We start from the raw sequence: 19,855 nt of genomic DNA on the forward strand, positions 1-19,855 counted from the left end.
GGCAATCTTATTTTATGGAAAATATCAAGTCTCTCTTAAACACCTTGTAACAATGTATCTGAGTACCGAGTGTCTCTTAAAGACATTGCTGCAGTGTATCTGGGAAACGTGTTCCTGTTCAAAAGAAGACTTCCTTTTGAACAGGTAGAGATTCTGCCACCATTACTTGACCTCAGCAGTGTCAGGTTCAGTGAGTAGCACTACTGAAGCAAAGGGTGGCATAGGCTGTATTCTGCCTTCATTAATTCTTTCCTTACTTCTTACCACATAAAGGCTACAAAGAGATGATGCGTATGTCCTGGGAGAAACCATTTTATCCCAGACAAAGTGCAATTGTTCAGGACAAACCCTAAAAAGGTTCACGGGATAAGAAGTGCTAACATTTTGTCCCTGGACATCAGGAAGTGCATCTAAATGGTTGCCTTGGGACTGGATAATTGAATCAATGGTAGAAAAGCAGCAGTGTGTTCAGCTGCTCACTAAACCCTGATTGGAAGGGTGATGTGTGTACATGCCAATCCTGGGACTTTTCTGTTCCAGAACAGTCACAGGCACAACTTGTCCTGAGACAAATGTAATGTCTGTTCCTAGCCTTAAAGTTACAAAGAGAAAAGGGAGCAGGTGGGCAAGAAACACCGGATCCAAAGAGGTATCAACCATTATTACAGACTTTGCACTCCACTCTTCATTATTTATTTCAACTCAACGTCAAGCTGACTTTACCCACTAGGGCGACTAAATGGACTGAATGGCCCAAGATGGAGATTTGCTATCTGACTGTCCCATATATCTGTAGGTGTGCAATACGGAGTCTACCAGAACAAAGAAAACTACATGGAGATCCTGGGGAGAAGGATATGGCTCAATCCTCAGCAGTCTTGCCTGCTACAATTAACAATCTGTAGTTTAATTCTGGTAACTTGTTAGGCCCTTTTCTCTTCTCCCAGGAAGGTTATTGCACCTTAAGTCCACAGGAGTATCTGTGCCCGGGGGGCTGCATCCACATGTGCATGGACATTTGGTTCCCCAAGGATAACTAGCTGTGATGCACCTTGTGCTGTGGCTAGTTGTCCCCGGGGAACACCTGTGGCACATGCCCTCTGGCACATGGCAGGTTACCCTGGGTGGGGTAGGGGAGGCTGGGCTGGCCCCAGCAGTCTTACCTGGGGTCCTGGGGGGCCTCCTGGGGCTGCAGCAGTGGCGATCCAGGGTCAACCCCCCCCCGCACTGCTTTTTTGCAGCGTGGAGAACAGCTGAATGTGCAGTATGTGGCACCGCAGATGTGTCCATGGTGCCACATACCACATGGCTGTGCTCATCTGGATGTGTCCTGGAGGGTGAGAAAGGAACCAGGATTCACGAACTGTCTCTCCTCCCCAACCATTCCCCAGTCCTACATGAGGAGTACCTCCATCTATCCCATTGATGCATGAAGCCTTGCAACGGCCAGCATAGCCGTCCTTCACAATCCACATTTTACAACAATAATGTTTCCTTCATATTATGTAAAATTCAGATTAGGTTTTGCAAAGTAAATCTCTGAGGAAAAGGGGTAATTATTAAAGTACTTCATTAATACTTTGCAATCTTAATTATAATAATTATATTTTTGTAGCTAATATAACTGAACTCTTTTGCTTTTGAATTCCATTAATAAACATTTTAATCCTTCTCTTACTAGGTTGCCAGAATTACAATTTATTTACAAAGGACACCAGTTCTAGAGAAAATTCTGCACTGTTTACTCAGGATTTTCACTTTACTATGTCATATCTCAGACGTTGCAGGGCTCCCCAAGACACTAACAAAAAAGTAGACTATTAAAGATGAGCTAAGCATCTTGGGCTTGAGTCATCCTGTCTGGCTATGAAGCAAGGCAATTTGGCAGCTTACTACATGACCATAGCAGCTGTTTTGAAATATTCATCCCAAGAAGGGTAGCCTGTTTTCCCTTTGCTCCTCTTTCAAGGAATTCTGATGGATGCTTAATTTAGTGTATTGTAAATGGTCCCATTGCTCTTGATAAGATTATACCCAGGACATGAAATTTAGAACATGGGTATGTCCATGAAGAATATGAAAATTAGACATATGTCCATTAGGTGGGCAGCTTTGGTGGAAAGGGAAGGAGAAAAAGGAAAGAAAAGTATAACAATAAGAAGATAAGGCAATTACCTAGTACTCAAGCATATATGATAATGGTTTTGTTGCAAAATGCCTGTTATTATTTTGACCTTTCCCCTCACCTCCATTTCTTGTTGGCAATGTGGCAGAAGTAAGTTTTCAGTAAGAAATGAAAATAATTAAGGCAAACAGCTCTGTGAGCAGGTTTGGGGAAGCCATTTCAGTCACAGAAGACAGCACAGAGCACCAGAGATAGTCACTGGTAATAGAAGATGACAGAGTATCAGCAATGGTGTCAGTAGTGGAACAGAGTATAGGAAGCACCGCACATGGAAACTTAAAGCCATGCTGTGTATTGGGGTCAGGCTCAGGTTTTTAAAAGGAGGCTGGTTTGATTCAGGGAACTTCACAGAGAGGGAGAGGAAGCTCCCTTCACTCTCAGCCCTGTGTTCCTGTGCCCAAATGCAATCAGTCTCTCTGTCAGGCTAGCAGCTGCATACTTGCTCTCTCAACAGAGGCAGGAAATACACAATCTCTTCCTCTTGTTCAAAGTCAAATTGTGTGTCATGTGGGAAATGATTCACCATGCAGGTGATGCTGATCTACACCAATCCATGGTGAACCTGGGTGTCACTGGAACTTGAGGATTATTCCTGAGTAGTTGCTTTGTGAGGGGTTACACTTGGGATACACCCTTGCACTCTCCTTACTAAACTGACAGAAGAGTTTATCAAATGCTGACACACTGAGCATGTCTACTTGTGCAATTAATGCTCATGAATAAACTCTTTTTGCTCCAGAGCTGTTTTGTGCGCAGCACATGGAGCCTGGTTGGAGCAGCCTGAGCTGCCATTAGACCCAGGGAGTCAGCCCGCCAGCCCAGGGCTACTCTGACTGGCCTCCATGTGCTGCAGAGGGGCTGGATGAGGCACGGGGGTGCTTCAGGGTAGGGGCTGGCCCCATGCTGAAGCACCCTCTTGTCTCAGCCAGCCTCTCGCTGCACATGGAGCTACCATAATTATGGCACATTAATGAACACGCAGATGTGCCCCTCGAGAAGTATCTGGAAATGATCACTGTCAGAGACAGGATACTGAACTAATGGCCAAGAGGTCTGATTCAGAATCCTATATTCCCATATTCTTCTCTTTGGTGAGTTATATTTATTACCCTATCCCCAAAGGAATTTATTATTGTTATGAGCTACATAAAAGACGTTTCTGGTGACAATGAGCACATTTATACAAGATGCTACGTCACCATAGTGTCAGCAGGCACAAACCATAATGCTAATGCTATGTTATTGTAGCTCGTCAAGGCATTGTAGCACCTAAAAATAACCATGCACCGCCGGGACTGCACAGTTCAAATGCTCAGTCAGGGGCACATATAGACATGCCCAATGTCTATGAACTAACAGAATTTTTGTAGGAAAATTGGTTTCCAATGAAATATTTTCAGTTACTAATGAAAAGAAAGGGAAAGTAAGTAAAAGATCAAAAGATACTGATGCATATAACTGCAGACATCTCAATAAAGAAATGAAAAACAAAACCATAAAGAAATTTATTAAATATTATCTGTATTGATAAAAGTTAAAATTTAAAGATGCTCCCTAATGTAGAGGAAGTTGGTAATTGGAAGATGGTTCCTCAGTTAAGTAGCTGTTAGTCAGTTAAAGTTACACAGGATCTTCAGAGGTTGTCCACTGTCCTGCAAATAAATTTGAGTGTCATGTATGCCTATGTTTATTGAGCTTTGTGATCACTACATTATCTTTCCACGGATATCTGGAGTAAATTCTGAAAACTAATTAAAAGTTTCCATACAGATAAGTGATGAGCAGATAAGTGATAAGCATCTTTATTTAATGAGCTTAACATACAAGCACACAGACGTCTGGGTTGATACCTTGTTTATTAGCAATTGCATTAAAACAAGTAATTTATGCAGTACTGCTAAGAATGAAGTGATCTGCAAAATCCAGAATGTCATATGTGCCGAGGATATCACAAGTCCTGTACTTTTTGTTTATTTCAGGTAGTGATAGCTCTTTAGAGCCAGTGCAGCAGAATACAGAAAACCAGAATCTGATTTCAGTCTTTCTTTCCTCTTCAGTCTTTCCTACTATAGACAACAGGATTCCTTACCTCTCATCCCTCACCTTAGTCACAGTGGGGCCAATTCTATATTACCAGCATGCTGTGCAATTACTTATACCAGGGGAAAGTGGATACAAAATACTCTTCAGTCAGAATGCAATGCTTTACCTTTCCATTGTGTTTATTTTGCACTCCTAAAAGGGTAAAATATGGTGCAGAGCGATGACAAAGGCCATTTTTGCTAACCTGCAGGTGCCAAATGTGCTGTTAATTTTTCCCTCTCAGTGACCTAACTGAACAGAAACCCTGAATTCTGAAGGTTGCCCTCTGCTGTACTGATTCAGTCTCTGCAATGTCAACTCTAGGATTGAGTTGTAACATCATATTTACATGCTGGATTAGAAAGCCAACATATGTTTCAACAAGGATTTACACTGATGGTAACCCAAGAGTTAAAAATTAAATCTCCCCTTAGTATAACTTTATTTGCTAACAGCTGTAGTATTTGCTGACAAAGGAAGCCCAATATTGTATGCACTGCATGCTTTATATTTATATGTAAATATAGGTGTACCATAACACAATTTCATCAATTAATGTCTTTATTTTTGTCACTTACAGTAGAATTGTGATGTGCACATCAGTTTCCATCATCACAGGATGAAAGAAGTAACAACGGGCTGGGATACTGTTAATGCTATTGTAAATTTTGTAAACGATACTCCCATATCCTGAGAAACATAACATCTGTAATTCTTTTTTTTTTTCTGCAGTTGTAAACTTCACAGAATCCTCACTAATTATGATCTTTATTTGTATTCATGGGTCTTTTTTTCCTACCATGGGCTAGACTGTGCTATTTAGCTACAAACCTGCTTTGATATGGTGCAAAGCTGCACCGTACCAGGAGAAGGATTCAGTAGGGGTTGGACTAGATGGCTTCTGGAGGTCCCTCCCAACCCTACTTCTCTATGACTCTACAATTCTATGACTGTAAAACACTGCACATAATACCTAAAATGCACTAGTGCAGAGAATAAACTGACCCAAGACTCTACTGGTAAAGGGTAAAGCACACACCGTGTACTCCCACAGCCCTTATCATATAGCTTGCTTCCATTTCCTCCTCAATTTGAAACTCAGAAGGAGGATCTTGAAGAAAAGTTTGCACAGAACAAGTCTTTTCAGATTTAGTTACTCAGTGTGTTTTAAACGTATAATTTGAAGTAAAAACTACATGACTAAGCTAATTCTGAACCAGATCTGGAATGCATATGCTTCTCCTTCACATTATACAGTAAATGCTATTATCCCAAATGAAAACCAGAACCATAACTGACAGTACAATCGGTAGTGCATTTTAGCAGCTTATTATTTATCATCCAACAATTTTTAAGTCAATGGAAATTGGATAATGTAAAAGAATTTAAACCTTTCTTGTTGTTACATTGTATTCATATACACTTAATGAACTCTTTATATTAATGTTTTCCTATTGATTAAAATAGAATATGCTAGATTGTCTCACATACATCATGCCCCCGTGTATAATCCATAACCTTCCTGTTTTTTAAGAAGCAGGATGAAGAAAAAAAATATTCCTTCCAGAAACCAAATAGCAACAGCCTGCTGTCAGCCCCATGGACCAATCCAGTGTGCCAAGTTGGATTCAGTGCACCTCTGATATCATTTGCTGGGTCTGACCCAACATACCACTAGGACTGGGGCCATGTGCTAGGTCTGACCCAGCACACTGAGTCTGACCCCATGTTGGCTCCAGGACCACATGTGGGATCCAACCTGGTGTGCTGTGTCTGACCCTGTGCACTGAGTCCAATCCCACACTGATTTCCAGGGCTATATGATGGGTTTGTCCAAGCACTGTGAGTCCAACCCCATGAACTGGCTCCAGAGCCATGCCTTGTTTCTACTCCCATGCACAGTGTCTGATCCAGAACTAACTTCAGTGTCATACAGTAGCCAAGTACAACCCCACATGTCAGCTCTCATTGTGGACCAACCCCAGGTCCCAGCCAAATCTGGCGTGCAAGATTACATCATCGGGCTGAGGGGCTCCCCATGGGGCTGGAAAATTTGGCTGCAGGGCAGTAGTGGCAACATTAACTGCTGCAGCCCCCAAACTTGTGGCAATTAACCCTGCCACCACTCCTCTTCCACCAAACTCCTGGACCCAGGGGGATCCAGTTTTCTCTCACATAATGCACATCCAAGTTTCACCAGCTCATTTTGGTGAAAAAGAGGTGGGTTGTATGCAAGAAAAAAATCCTCACAAATGGATAAAGGCAGGATGTAGCCCACTGTGTACAAAATTTAAAGTTAAATGTAAAGTTTTAGCTAGTTCTGTCAACTGCTGCTTTTTATTTAAAAAAAAGGGATGTCATTAAAAGTCCCAAGTTTGCTTTAGCTTGTTAAAAAAAAATAAAAATATGACTCTACCAAGAGTTAAATAACACTGAAAAAGTAGGGGGAAAAATTGGTACTCTTCCTAATTACTAGGAACAAAAACATGAAGGACAAAAATAATGTCAGCCTTTGATTTCTTTACTCACATAAAACAACATCTCATTTCAAAACCAGTCCCTTACTTTTTAAAGGGGCTTAATGAAGAGTAAAACCTTAGCTTGAGTAAGGTTCTGGGATTTGAACCCACAATGGAAAATGGAAAAGCAACTTGATCAGCTGGATTTATGCTATTAATGCTGCAAAAAAACAAGGCTTCTTAGGGAAGGTCTACACTGCAGTCATTGTTGTGACTGTGGCTATACCAGGCAGCCCTGAATCAGCTTGAAAGGGGCTAGTGCAGATATTGCTAGCAATACAGCCCCAGAAGCGCAGAGTTCAGTACAGGCTGACTACTTGAGTATGTGCCCAGCTTCTTGGGGAGGATGACTGTCGGCGTGTGTACACATGGTCATTTAATGCGGATTAATTTAATTTAAGCTGCATTAGGGATGCGTATCTACAAGTGCATGCCATTAATGCATCTTAAAAATGGCAATTTTAGGCTATGTTAGCCCAAATTTGATACCTGCCCAAACAAAGTATTGTATTTAAGTGGGATTAGTTAATGCAGATGAATGCATATGTAGACGCATTACTCCGCATTAATGCAGGGAATTTAGTTCCGGGTCTGCCCAGCCACTAGGGGGCTGGCTGAAACCCAGCCCAGGGCTCCTGGCTGGGTCCCTCTTCTCCCCCAGGACTGAGCTGCTCTCTATATAGTTTGCCACTTGTAAGCAGGTTTTTTATTGTTGGTGGGTAGGTAGGGTGGTGGAGGGCCACTGTTTGTTGAGAGGGGAGGAATGGGGGTGGGTACTGTGAGGGTAATAAAGTTTTTTGTTTCCTGAGAGTGGTGCTGGGGGTAGGCAGGGAGTAGGGGGTGTGTGGGCAGCTGAGCAGGTGGGCTGAAGTGGGTAGTGCAGGAGGAAGGGGTCAGCCAGGGCCTCCTGGAGCTGGTGCCCTGGCACCCACTGGCAGGTGCGTGGCTTTCCTGGGGCCTGGGTTGGGGGGGGAGGACTGCTGGGGCCAGCAGGGCCAGAACCATGGCCAGCAGCAGCGTAGGGTGCCGATCATGGCAGGGGCCGGGCTGAAGCAGTGGGGTGCTGGGTGTCACTGGCAGGAGGAGGGGCAACCCTGGTGCAGGGAGGCAGGGTGGCTAAAAAGGAAGCTGCCGCATGCTGTCCTGTGCTGGGCATGGGAAGCGGCTGGGCCGGGGGCGGGGGGGGGGGGGTGTTCCCAAATGCTGGCAGCTGACTCTGGCTTCAGCATGGCTGCCAAGTGCTGGCAGCTATATGTCTGGAGGCTGGAGCTCCCCACAGTGGCCACAGGGGCACATGGCAGGGCTGAAGCAACCTAGTACGAAAGTTAGTCCAAAGTCCCACCACATATAGACACCTGCCAAAACCCACTTAATCCACATTAGTTTAATGAACTTTAAATTTAAGTCTGCTTAAATTCATGTGTAGACATGCCCTGTGTGTGGAAGGGTGTAGACTGCACTGAGTTACATCCATGTTGCCTTGGCTACAGTGCTAAGCTGTAGCTGAGCTAGCAGGTTTAAAATAGCCTTGGGCTTGTTTGTACAACTGTAGTTACTTTAGTGACTGCAGTGTAGACCTACCAAGCCCTTAGCCCCTGTACCAAATAGTACAGGGCTTGACAACAGTCCACTTTAAATTACTTAAATTATGTCTTTCTACTCCATTGCTATGGAACTGTTTGGGTTTTTTAAATAATATTGGATCTCATGTGGATGTTTTTCTTCCTCATCCTTCTTCCTTTAGACAAAGAGAAAATTCAAAGAGCAAATTCCTGAGAAAGTTTTTATGATGTTTTCAATTGTTTCATACTTAAATGAAAAGTACTTGGTTTTTAATCTGAACACCAAGACCCTGTCAATTTGTAAACTCCAGAACTCCTAAAACTTTCAGACCTTGCCAATATAAACTACCTAAAGTGCAGAGAATTAAATACTGTTTATCTGCTCTGTCCATGACTGAATTTGTTCCAGTCCCTTTAAGGTATGCACTGAGCTGCTGCTTAAATCCCTGAAATCGGGGCTGGGATTTTCCAGAACAGCCATTTTCCAGAACAGGGTCCTGAAGCACAATCCCAATCCTCTAGGCCCCTAAACATTACCTCGAATATTAAACCACCCCACTCCTGCAAGCAAAAACAGAAAGAAAAAGAAGCACCTTTTCCAAAGGTGTTCATTAAAAGTTCCCTATCTTCCATTTTTAGATGCTAAATATAAACATATTGCTTTTGTTTTATTTATTCTAGCAAACTTCTAGTAAAATGACACTGAAGTGTACAAAACACACTTGCACTCTACACTGGGCCAAATTTTCAGATGCTGCAAATCAGTTTCAGTCAAATCTTTAGCACTGCTACAACAATCACACCTGCTGAGCAGCCAAGTCAGGTACCTAAGGGATCGACACAAGCCTACACTAATAAATTGATCAACACACTGTATTGTCATAAATCTTCATTTCTCAGCTGTTGAATTCAGCTGGATTTGGGATGGTTTACATAACCTTATTCATTTTAAGACTCCAAGGAAGTCTAATGCATGCACTGGCAATTAAAAAGCTGAAATCTTAATTCGTCTGACTTGATAAGCAAAAGACTTCAAGTTACTTTGAGGAAGGATAGGTGGTATGGAAAAGCTAGTGCTTTAGTAAAATGTCTTGTCTAGATTTGTTGTTATGTCTTTTAAATGCTGAAATTGTGTTACATGAGTGAGTTACTTAACTGATTGCAGCAACTTCAAATGGCTTACTCTCTAAATCAAATCCATGCTGGTCTACCTGTACATATTATCTTGAATGATATGACACACCTTAAACTGTATAGTGAGGCTTGCAATATTTTTTTTAGTCAGCTAAAAAGAGTGAAAAAAACAGACAGGAAAATGTTAGGGTGACAGTATTTGCATCTTGGGGAACATTGAATTTGCAGCTGAATAAAGCCTTTAATCTGTGGCCTAGCAGAGCTGCTGACCACAAGGCAGAATGATATATTAAAAGTAACATTGCAAGATGCTTAGGCAAGCGTTTTCCTAATAATGTGGTAGTGTGTAGAACATATGACTCATTGTGTAAGAAGAACAGGATGCAGCCCACCAGCTATCGTTAGGAGATAAGAAGCAAGACCTTGGAGATGGTAAAACCTGGGACTGAAAAAACAGACTGGAATGTGAAAGAAAGACAACACGTAACTGGTAACAGAATCCAAAATAAACATATGCGAAAAGGTGAATGGTGATTGGTGAAGAGGTCTCCAGAAACTTCCAGGTTTTGGTCGAAGTCCGCCCAATGACTGAAGAAGTGGGGTCAGGGTCTTAGACATGCACTCATAGCAAAAAGAATGTAAATAAAAGAAATGCATAGGTAATTCCATGCTAATGAAACAAACAGTAAACAGAGGCAGAGCTTGAGATAGGAGGGAATATGGATGGAACAAAGGAGGCACAAAGGTGGAGTAAATGTTATAAGCATAAACCAAGGTGTATAAATATGAAAAAAACCTAATTTTCACTGCAGTTCCCCAGTTTGTTGGAGCTAGTCCGAAGCTATCTCCATTTTGAGTAAAGCTGTTGCAAGCAATGTGTGCTGGTGTTTGCTCTCTGAGCAATTGGATCATCGTCCCCCTAGTTGTTGGGTGTTGCATGGAGTCAGGGTCTAACAGAAAACACTAGACCTTTTCTTCCTACTATTTCCTTCCTTCCCTTCATGAAAATGTTGATGTGAGGGATCATCATATAACTACTGAATTCTGCCCCATGTGAAGATGCATACTTATATCAGTCATAAAGATGTACTACTCACATCAGTCTATCAGACCATTCCCTCCATCTTGCTTATTTTGTAAATCCAGTTATCTTGTTCTGACACTATGCACAATCTTCTAAATTACTATCAAATTAAATACCTTTAATTCATGGAAGACTTCAGCATACCTCCTATTTTTTGCTACTAATTATAATTGTAAAGCATTTTTACTATTAAAAACATGAGTAAATTAGTCTTTACACTAGGAGTTCTCAACCCTTTCCAGGCTTCAAGAACCCCTCAGAAAGCACCAGCTCTTAGTTTTTGCTTGTGTTTTTTTACTACAAATAATAATAGGGTAATTCTCCTGTTGTAAAGAACTCAGAAAGACTGCAACAGGTAGTTAGTCACTTTAAGTTTTTAACTCTGGATTCTTAATTGAAACCCCTGGGTTTATCTTGTGAATCATGCTTGAGTACCTAACAGTGCTAAGATTATGTGGCACACTCCAGAACCCTCGAAAGTATCTTAAGGCACCCTGGGGTGCTGCGACACCCTGGTTGAGAATCACTACTTTACACAAACTTCTTCTATTCCCTCAGGACTTGGGGAAGTGAACTGGCATCAGCCACGATGCTTCATTGTAATTTCTACAAGTTATATTTGCTTCAGATTCATCATTAGTCTCTGTCCAACAAATATTCTTTGGGTGGGCTTGAGGCAAAATTTTCAAATTTGGGAGTTTAAAGTACAGGACCTAAATCTGTATCTTGTCACCTTATGCAATAAGTAACTGGATTTTCAGAAGTCTCTATTTATTTGAGGCTATTCCTCTTTTGTAATGTTTATTTTTCTTGTGCATCTGATAATGTGATTAGTTATCTGTGACATAAATGTACCTCACCAAGTAATCTGAATTACTTTGAGCCTATGAAGAAATGCCAAGAGAAATCCTAATAGTGAAAATTCACCAGAATCAACAGAAAGTGCAGGTGCTTTGAAAATGAGGTCAGTAATTCAGCTAAAAACTAGACTTAAGTACTTAACATGGGGCAACTGAATTTGAAAATACTGGCTCAGATATGCAGTGCAAGTGTTTTGTGTGGCTATGCAAAAGACAAAAGGGGTGTGCAATGAGGATAATCGTGTCACAAAACTGCTGCAGGTAGTCTAAAGTCAGTTGTGCTATTGGTAGAGGTAGGTGAGAAAGGAAGTCTGCCACCTGTATCACTAGACACAACCAACAGCGCAAAAGAACTAACAGAAGTCTTAGATCAGGCTTGCCTCATCACTACCTAAAGACACTACACAAAATTTGCCAGTCAACAAAACCTTACTTTGTTTAACTTTCCAGCCTATCCCTTCCAAGTTTTAGGCTGCACTTGCCAAGTTGATGCAGATGAGGGTGTAACAAAATACTGCCTAAAGTGTTTGATTTTAATAAGAGTTTTGCAAGGACAGAATGCAATCTGGAATTCTTCTGGCATTTATTAATGTAGTTGAGGTGATGCAGAAGACTTTATGGTCTGCATTCTCTTTGACAGATAACTAATGTAATTGACACAGGAGTGTGAAAAATGTAACATTACAGAAAGCAGATGTCCCATGTTTTGAAAGTTACTGTCAATGTGTTTATATAATGTGAATATCCACAATGCTCAGTATTTCAGATTTACTTTTAAAAACAACAGTGTTGATTATGAAAGTCCTAACACTTGCCACTCTGGTATTTCCCACTGTTTTAAGAATAAAAATGTATCATATGACATTCTAGGGTAAATGTTTGTATTTATACTGAATTAAGGCACTGATCATAATTTTCAAAGTTTAGGTTGTTTGCTTTTAGGTGAATGAGATACTTTTTCATTAAAAACACAAACAAAGCAAGCAGACAAACAAAACCGTTAATGCTGAACTAGAAATTTAGGACCAGAGTGCCAGCAGAAGGACCTCTGAATATTCCAATGCACTCATTTTGACAGACAGTCTACTATGCCAGTTATCCAAAGGAAGATCATAAATCTTGAATTAATGTAGATCCTAAAGCTCATGTTGCATTCTGGTTCTCTGACTGTTATGAAGCTTTATGATCTTAAACACTATGGAGAGGCAGGCTCAGTAAATGGTGGAAGGAAAAACCTTGAAGAGAAACCCAAGTGCTGCTGGAAATTATGATTCAGCTGACAGCAATTTATCTTCACACCAATGTCCCCAAATGTCAGTAATGGGCACTGAGCAGATGTGGAGTGACTTGGGGAGTCAGGGACTCCATGTGAATAAGGTCTACCTCCCTCTATGAAGCCTCCTACAGATCCTGGCCCTTCCTTCTCCTGCAAGACCAGACTGCAAGCCCAGACTGCAATGACTCTCACCTGGAGATTCTGGAGAAAAAGTGTTGAAATCTGGCATCCCTACAGGACATTAAAAAAATTGTAGCTTTGTGTCAAGTGACAGAGAGTCTCGTTCTCCCTCTCTTGCAAGCCCTGTTTACCACAGAGTATACCTTTGACTTTGATAGCCCCAACATGTTCTCAGGGACAGCTGTTTTTCCACATCCTGAAGCTATCAGCCCAACCACCTCCAGCACAGTCTGAAGTGACTCTTTTTGGAGTGCACCAAACCATTCAATTTTCACTCCCAAGCTGTCATGCTACTTGAAAGAACCTCCTCTACTCCTTCCAGCTCAAGAGATCAGGGAAGCGCTGTCTCTCCATATCCTCCTTTAGAACTCCAGCTGGGTAGAGACACAGGGCAAGACCACACTCAGACCACTGCCAATGAATAGCACTTCTGACAAGATTACTGGAGTTACACCAAGATCATCTGCAACTGGAATTAAGTGACACAGCCTACCTGGAGGAAAATGTGAAGTGAGTAAACGTATGTTGGATACCTCCCTTCCATAAGGAGCCACTGTAGCTTTGGGTGCAAAGAATGACCAGTCAACAGAGCTCTAGCCAGGTTATGTATCGTGGATGTTATATGATCAGAATTTGGCCTAAAGGTTCATAACCCTGAGGAACACAGTTACAGCTAGTTTTATCACGCCACATGCGATGTTTGTTCTACAGCAGATCAGCAGATTCAAGGGAGCTCTTTGAGATTATCACATTTCTTAATACTGTATTGCAATCTTTCCCTGTCTCAATACACTTAATTTTGACATATTTTCCCCTCTGTTCCTCCATCAACAATTCACAATGTTCTAGAAAGACATTATTACAAAATCTGACATTAGATACTAACTCAATTCAAATTTACCTTGCTCCCACTGGAAAAATAATGTGGTCAGAAAGTAGTGGCTGATATTCTGCGTACATGTTTTTGCCAATTTATGGACAAGAAAATGTTGGTCCACACAGATTACTTATATTATTTGTTGCATCTTTTTTTACTGTAAGACTGGCAATTTTTTGCAGCCACACATTAAAATGAGTTTCCTCTAAGGCATAATAAAAATACTGCAGTAGTAACATACATGTAGTGATGCCAGACCAGAACCCTGGACCCAGCCAGTCTGAATCAGGAGATCAAAGCAAGTCACTTCCTAAACAGGCACCACCTACAGCAAGCCCAGAGCAGTGCCCTGATCCCAGCTAGGCTGAGTGAGGCAATCAGATCAGCCAATTCCCTGAAGCCACAGGCAGCAGGCCTCACCCACTTGAGCCCTGAAAGCCAGGCCCAGCCTGCAGCATCCTTAGAAGCATAGAAAATGAGGGTTGGAAGGGACCTCAGGAGGTCATCTAGTTGAACCCCCTGCTCAAAGCAGGATCATCCCCAACTCGATCATCCCAGCCAATCCTTGTCTGGGCAAAGGCGAAAATTCTTGCTTCTGATCTTCCGTGTGCTTCCTTGCTGGTTTTCTGGTTCCAGCTCTTGGCACTGATACCAGCTTCCAATTCTGGTACGGCCCTTGGCATTCCCTGGTGCCCATTCTTGGCTCTTGATTCTGGTTTGACTTTCAGCTCTGACTACTGGCTTCTGATCCTGCTTAACCCAGTCTCTGGCACTGGCTTTGGACATTGGCCTGTTCTGATTTCGGTTACAGCTCCCAATTCTGTTGCTGATGCTAGACCTCTCCATAACCCTCCCCCTCGTTTCCTGGGAAATCAATCTGGACTGCACCAAGGCTTTGGGTGTTTCACCGCCCACATCCTGGTTTCCTGACAATATGTCATATTCTGTATGCCATGTTATGTTACTATTTTTCAAAGTACAAAGTACTACATTTATACTGCCCCAAAGTAACTAGGAATGAGAACGTGTACCAATGTAAAAAAGCAATCACATTATCAACTAATCATACAGAAAATCACATGAATTAATGTGACTCTATGAAGAACAATATGTTTCTTTATTTCCTAGTAGACTGTGGCAGAAAATAAATTGATGTCTGACAGATGTGCAATACTTTCCTACTGGTCCAACTTTCAGGAAGCACTCTGGACACACATAAATTCTCTTCTCCTCCCTATGCCCTGATGGAAGATATGTAGGAGAGACCAAACAATAACTGCACACCAGAATGAATGCACACCGGAAATCCATCAAAGACAGAAACACTCAATTACTGGTGGGGGCACATTTCTCACAGGAGGGCCACTCTCTCTCCAATCTCTCAGTCCTGATCCTCAAGGGAAACGTACACGACACTTCCCAGAGACGAGCCTATGAGCTCCATTTCATCAACCTGCTGGATACTAGAGATCATGGACTAAACATAGACATTGGATTTTTGATACATTATAATCTGCCTGGCAACTGACTCCCCAGCCCCGCCCAGCCCCTGGCTTCTTTACTTTTCATTCCATCCAGGAAGAGCACACACCAACTGCTGAAACTTCCTTAGCCTGACGAAGGGTTTTTGAACCTGAAAGCTTGCTTAATAACTATTCTCCAACCATTTGGGTTGGTCTAATAAAAGATATCAAATTCACCCAAGGAACCTTGTCTGCCTTCTCCTCCCTATGAAGATATCTTAACTGCACAAGAAAAAATGGTCATGCCTTTTTTCCTGATTTTTTTTTGAAGGGAGGATTCAAATCTGAAAAATCCAGTTTTTTTCAAGGCCCTCCGCGGGAGCTTGGGAGCAGGGACCCATCCTAGGTCAGGCTGCAGAACTGCAGTAACATCTCTCTGCAGTCTAGGGAGGGACACCAGATCCATACAGGTCTTGCAGCCTCAACTTGACTGCTCCTAAAAGTCCCTTTTACAAGAGTTTACTGGGACAAACACATGATGCTCACACAAGGTTGCCAACCCAGGAAGTTTTTTTACTGACATTCTGCAAACTTCTTACTGACAAACAAACTTTTATTGATATATGTTTAAGGGGTCCCCTACTCACCAATACCCCCAGTCACACTCTGCACTATGCTGCCTCACCCCAGTCTACCCCCCAACTTACCCCTGCCAGTCCTGCTGCCCCCATCCTAGCATGAACTCTCACCTGCTGGTTCTTTATCCTCCTAGCCCTGCAGCTCCATCTCAGCTGTACAGACTCTTTACCTGTCCTGCCTGAGGCCTCAGAATGCCTGGGGCTGCGTGACCCTGCCTATTTTCAAGGTGAGCAGCCACTGCAGGCAAATGACAGCCAACATGATGCAGCAGCATCACATGGCTGGGAGGGCAGTGGTTGTGGAGGCTCCTGTAGGCCACGAAGTCCAATGGAGAGCTCTTTGCAGGGAGCTGAGTTGCATTCTGCTCAGACACAAGGTACTGACACAAGGTACTCAGACACAAAAACAACTCTGCTCTTTCTATCCATTAACGCTCGCATCCAGCCTCATTCCAACAACAGACCTTCAATCAAACTCGCTGTTTCTTAGGTTACGGAGAGCTCAATTTTCTCTGTATTTTACAGACAAGTATTCTTAGCCTTTTTTTTTTTTTACAGACTGTCCATAGATTTATGGATAGTTGACAACTCTGCTTATGGTAAATGGACTGATGCACAGCCCCACAAATGGTTCATCCCCTGAACAGCTCCACTGCATAGCTTAAGTAATTAAAAAAGCAACTCACTGTGTTTCTGTGACTGGGCGATGTCACCCATAAAGTGCACAGAGTGAAAAAGTACTAATTTATTTTTATACATAAACATACATGAACACTTCACCCTTACTAAGGAAATACTAAGGAAACAACCTGCTATGACAGAACCATACAGTGCAACACAAACATGGATATTATAGAAAGGTTTCTGATAATATGTGTGTGTGTGTGTGTGTGTGTGTGTGCGCATGCATGCATGTGGAGACATACATACATATATAAATATATATATGTAACAAATGTTATTTGCATTCTCATCTATGTTTTAGCCAAAACCCTTGTGGTCATTACACTGGGAGTAAATTATTTTGTTATTACTACTTTCCCTTTTGCTGGGCTGGCTACCATTAAATTTCATTTCTGTTATTTAATGAAGTCATATACTGGTTCAGAATCTGGCTCAATGCCTGAAAAATATCTACTTTTCTGCAGGTGAAAGGAGTTATTGGAGTGAGTTATTTGCTGAATTTATGAATAACCTTTGTTCTCTAGGAAATTTATTTCTGGTTATCCGGCAAACTGCTATGGGGTTGTGGATTGAAGGTTTAAGGGCAAAATGCGAGGGGGTGTGCACGTTCATTTTTAAACACCTCATGGTAAAAGAAATTTGGGACCTGCTAGTAACCAGCATTCAGAACATGGCCAGACTGTTCCTATAAGTGGACATCTGGACATTCCTCTATCCATCCCTGCAGACAGATAAAAGATGTTATTGTTCTAGAGCAGAAATGACCAATCTGCAGCACACATGCCACAGGTGCACAGGCAACCTATGTGTGTGGTATGCAGCAGACTGGGGAGGAGACAAGCAGCTCAACAGCAGAGAGGGCAAGAAGCAAAAAACAGGAAACACAGGGCAGGAAACACAGGGCAGGGAGCAGAAAGCAGAGCAACAGATCAGGTAGGGGAAGGGCATCAGAGTGACACCAGAGTGAAACTGCACGGTTAATTTGTTGTATACTTGCCAAAAAAGGCTGGCCTGACTATTCTAAAGGAAAACACTGTACAATGAGTACGCAGACAAACTGGCTTTAAAACAAGGTAGCAATTTTTATGGGTGCTGAGGGAAGCATAGGGGAATGTGGACAGTACTGACCTCTGTTCCAGGCCTATCATGAAGAACAGGAGGGAAGTGGTGCTCCTTTCTAAGAAAAGGTCACTGGGGTAATCTCTGATGGTTATTTTGCTCAACAGCAGGCAGGGATATTTGCATACTACTACTGGCATTCCAAACATTAAAAAACTTCCAAGCTTTTTCTTCAAATAAAATAGATTCTTTAACATGAAATCACAAGCAATATCCAAGAGGAAGTATATATGGCATATTCTGTTTCACACATAAAATAATTAAGGGCATTCCTATATATCATTTATTTCCTCTTGAAATTGATGGCCTTTCATCACTACTTTCCTTCATACTCCTTCACTTGTGAATTGTAAGTTAATCAGGAACACAATAGAAATCATGTACCCACAGCCAATTCATTACATTCATTCATCTCCTGAGGGTGGATTATGTATGTTGAAGCTGTAACTAGCTTAGTCCAGTTTTGACTTCACTTCTGACTTTATGAAAACTCCAGTAGAAATTTGTCATGCAGGTTAATTTATCAGTGAAGGTATTTTGGGAAAGTATGCAAGGATTGAAAAAAGGTTTTGTAAAGCAGACTAGCTTTAAAATGGAGTCTCTCTCACTGTTTAAAAATTGTTTTTGGTTTCTGAAACATAAACATATAGGCCAGGAATCCCCACAAAATTTACTGGATTTTTTTTTGCTTCAAAGAGGACTGGCATCTTGAACTCTTCTTGCAAAGCCTGATTTGTTATTTTTAGAGTATTAAGTCTGAAATTTACAGGCACTTTTACACGTGCTCCGGGGTCGGGGGGCAGCATTTTATTAGAGTGGATACGAGAGCTGCTTTAATTAAAGTGCTGTCGTGTTTCATGTATCAGCATCCCTGAGCTTAAAAATGGTGGCGGGGGTGCTTGAACTAAAGCTTGTTTGATGAGCTTTAGTTCAGGCACCCCCACTGCTATTTTTAAGCGAAGGGATGCTGATACATGAGATGCAGGAGGCTGCTGGAGCACAACAATTGCCATGCCGCAGCAGACTCGATCAATCAAGTCTATTCCAATGTGCTGGAATTCCAGCATATTGGAGCAGCCTCTGTGCTTGTGTACAGGCGCCCTACAATATCACTCTGCATGGCCCAACACAGATCAGTGTCAGCAATGGACTGGCTATAGGAGAGAGATCTTTCAGCCCTTTGGTTGTGGCTCAGGCATTGTACTGTAGCTTGGAAGACCAGTACTGGTCTGGCACTGCCATACTGTGTGGCCTTTACCAGCAGCTTTTATCCAGAGATATCACAGTGGTTTACAAAGAATGAAGTTATGCATGTCACAACCCAATGATTTTAGTGCCTCGGCACGATGGAATTTTCCTGCCACATGAGAGTCTCTGTGCACAGCAAAAGTTTTCTGCTGCAACAGAAAACTCCGGTGCAAGAAAGTTCCCGCCATTCGCATGCAAATTTGTGTCCCACTATTGGCCAGTTCTAAATTATTCCTACGTGGCAGCTAGTGATTGGCTTGCTAGCCGTATAAAATTCTGTGCAACTTCCGCCCAAGTCGGAGAACTTTGAGCACGCTGCAGAGTGCCTTTGAAGATTCCTGACTTGCGGCTGAGCTGATCGATAGTCTGATCACCTATCGATTCTTCTCCCTGTCGCCGAGCGCAATCCTTTGACGTACCCTTTTCCCTGCCGGCCTGTTTCGTGTACGGATTCGCTGGCCTGAGCCTTGCCAGCTGGAGCAACTCACGTAGTTGTTTCAGCAACCGGACCACCTGCGTCGTGACGACTAGTAGCGTAAGTAAAGCTTTTTGCAACCAATACGCTTTGTCTGCCTCTCCATTCACCAGCCCGCCCAAACGACCGAGCAATTTATATATCACCTCAAGTCGGCTCCGGCCGTCTGAGACAATGCACAGGCCAGATCAGGTGCACCTATTCCAAATCTGTGTATATGGGATGAACACAAACAAAATGTCAGTGACTAGAATTACAGGAAAGATAATTCTTTCCTCATAATTGATAACACGAACGATAAAAATTATTCACATTATAAAGAAGAGTTGATTTAAAAGGTAAAAGGAGATAGTAATTAATTTCCCTTAATAGTCACACTGGGACCTCCTGTAGTGTGAGGTCTGATGTTAATAATATATTTTTCCCCCTATAATTAATGTTCATGTTCTGTTCCTGTGGGACTCTTTCC

This window comes from Alligator sinensis, unplaced genomic scaffold (assembly GCF_000455745.1).
Source record: "Alligator sinensis unplaced genomic scaffold, ASM45574v1 scaffold462_1, whole genome shotgun sequence".
In the NCBI taxonomy this organism is placed as follows: Eukaryota; Metazoa; Chordata; order Crocodylia; family Alligatoridae; genus Alligator; species Alligator sinensis.